The sequence below is a fragment of the Antechinus flavipes genome, chromosome 2 (assembly GCF_016432865.1).
Source record: "Antechinus flavipes isolate AdamAnt ecotype Samford, QLD, Australia chromosome 2, AdamAnt_v2, whole genome shotgun sequence".
Lineage (NCBI taxonomy): Eukaryota > Metazoa > Chordata > Mammalia > Dasyuromorphia > Dasyuridae > Antechinus > Antechinus flavipes.
Window position 1 is genome coordinate 258,426,600 of NC_067399.1, and position 2,954 is coordinate 258,429,553.

A 2,954-nucleotide genomic window follows, 5' to 3' on the forward strand; every position below is an offset into this window, starting at 1 on the left:
GGGGACTTTAGTTGAGACCTGAAAAAAGCCAAAGAAGAAGCCAGGAAGCAGCAGTGAAGAGGGAGAAGGTTCCAAGCATGAGGAAGAACCAATGAAAACAGCTAGTAGAGATTTGGAGTGCTCATTCAAGAGACCACAGAGAGGCTGTAACATTGGATTGGAGAGTATGGGGGTGGGAGAAGTGTAAGAAGCCTGAATAAGTAGGAAAGGTCAAGTTGTAGAGGACTTTGAAAGCTAAATGGAAGATTTTATAATTGGTCCTAGAGGCAATGGGAAACCACTGGAGTTGATTGAATAGGTAGGTGACATGGTCAGGCTTGTACTTTAGAGAAGCAATTTGGCCTTTGGAGGATAGACTGGATTAGAAAGAAATTTGAGGCAGTTAGACCAAGCAGAAAGCTTTTGTAATGGTTCTGGCTAGAAGTGCTAGGTCCTGCAGCAAAGCAGTGTCAAGGTCAGGGAAAACAATGGGGCAAATAGGAGAGATGTTATGCAGGCAGAAATAACAGAACTTGACAACCAGTTAGATATAGAAGTAGCTAGAAAGATAATACAAAGTAAGGAGTTGAGAATGACATGTGGATTGGGATCCTGGATGACTGAGGGATAGTGGTGCCTTCTGTCATAAGGAAATTAGGAAGAAGGGAAGATTTTGTGGAGAAAAACAATGAATTCAGTTTTGGACATGTTGAGTGTAAGATGTCTATTCTATGGAAAATCCAGAGGCAGCTAGGTTGTGTAGTGGATAGAGCATCAGTTCTGGAGTCAGGAGGACCTGAGTTCAAATTTGACCTCAGCACTGGATTTTCCAGTTCAAGATCTACAATAAGCAGACTGGATTTCAGCAGAGAGGTTTAGAACTAGGCAAATAGACTGAGAATGATTCTACATAGTGGTGCCTTGGCTCATATACACACATCCATGGGATCATACACTTTTGCAGCAAGTGTTCTCCTTTGGGCTTTTTTAAAAATTTAATTTATTTATTTTGTCTTTTCCAATTACATATAAAACATTCATTTAAAAAACATTTTAAACATCCATTTTTATTTTTTATTTATTAGGTTATACAGTACTTTTTTTTCCTTTTTCCACACGAAGCATGTTGAGACAGGAAAATCAGAACAAAAGGGAAAAAATCACAAGAAAGAAAAAAAAAGAAGGAAAAAAGATGAAAATAGTATTCTTCAATCTGCATTAGGTCTCCAGAGTTCTCTCTCAGGATCTGAATGACATTTTCCACCCAAAATTTTTTGGAATTATCTTGGATCATTGTATTGCTGAGAAGAGCTAAGTCTATCACAGTTGATTATCACATAATCTTGCTATTACTGTATACAATGTTCTTGTGGTTCTGCTCACTTTCACTCAGCATCAGGTCATAAAAGTCTTTCCAGGCCTTTCTGAAATCAGCCTGCTCATCATTTCTTATAGAGCAATAATATTCCATTACATTTGTATACCATAACTTATTCAACCATTCTCCATTCGATGGCATCCCACTTATTTTCCAGTTCTTTGCCACCACAAATAGAGCTACTATAAGCATTTTTGCACATATGAGTACTTTTCCATTTTTTATAATCTCAAAGGTATTCACAGATAGACTATCGTCTTTTGAGCATAGTTCCAAATTGCTCTCCAGAATGATTGAATCAGTTCATAACTCTACCAACAATATATTAGTGTCCCTTAGGGCTTTTTGTATAGATGCTTAATTCTAGCTTAGCAGCTAGCCAAAAGGCTTTTTCTTTTGCTATATTATGCTAGTAGGAAACAAAAAAAGATTTGTGCATTCTCTGACAAGGAGAGCCAGATCCTTCCACTGCACATAATCATTATCTTGTAGCAGCAAGTCTACCACATAACATGCTCTCAAGACTGGGATCTCAGCAACTAGTCTTTGCATTAGCCTTATTATCTGACTTTGGGCAAATCAATTAATCTCCCCAGAACTCAGTCCCCTCAACTATGAAATGAGGTTTGGATTAAATGGTCTCCCTTCTAGCTCTAGCTTTATGATCCTAATGATTCCTGTCTCTCCCTCCCATGAAGAGAGGGTATGGGCACAGGGAGACTGAACTCCACAATGTCCAGCTTTGGAAACAATGCTGACAACTCCTGCCCCATTCCTTCCTCACTTCTGCAGCTCTGGCCCCATCATCTCCTTTGCTCTGCCCTGTGCCCCTCCCTTATGACTGGTAAGTTCTTGTCTCAAACTACCATTTCTTTTTTTTTTTATTCTTTTTTTTTTGATTATAGGTTTTTATATACCAAACATATGCATGGGTAATTTTTCAACATTGACCCTTGAAAAACCTTCTGTTTCAATTTTTCCCCTCCTTCCCTCCACCTCCTCCCCTAAATGGCAGGTAGTCCCATACATGTTAGATATGTTAAAGTGTATTCAGACTACCATTTCATGAGATTCCCAGGCCGTGATAACCAGACCATGCTCACTTTACTCCAGCTGCATTCTTCATGCTCCTCTCTTCTCCCATTAGAATATAAACTCAAGAATAAAAAAAGTTATTTTTAAAAACATGTATTTATATTGTTCATGCTTAGCCCAGTGCCTGGCACATATTAAATGCTTAAAAAAAATGCATTCTTTGTCTCTTTATCTCTGACTTTCTGTCTTTGTCTCTCCTTGTTTCTGTCTGTCTCTTTTCTTTCTAGATATCATCTAAAGATATTTCTTTGACACACTCCCATAAATAATCTTGTTCCCAAATTATGAATTTACAACTTTCTTATTACAGAGCAAGTCTTTAGGACTTGGAGTGACCAGTCCTGTGGATAATCCCTGGGTCTGCTTTGAGGAGTAGAGAGAAAAGGAAGCTCTGGACCAAGGTTCCTCAGGTAAATGACAGTGAGCATTAAAGATAAATTAGGTTTAGAAGGGAGATGGGTCCAGAGTCTGGATGGTGAACAATAAATCCCAGTAGTGGAAG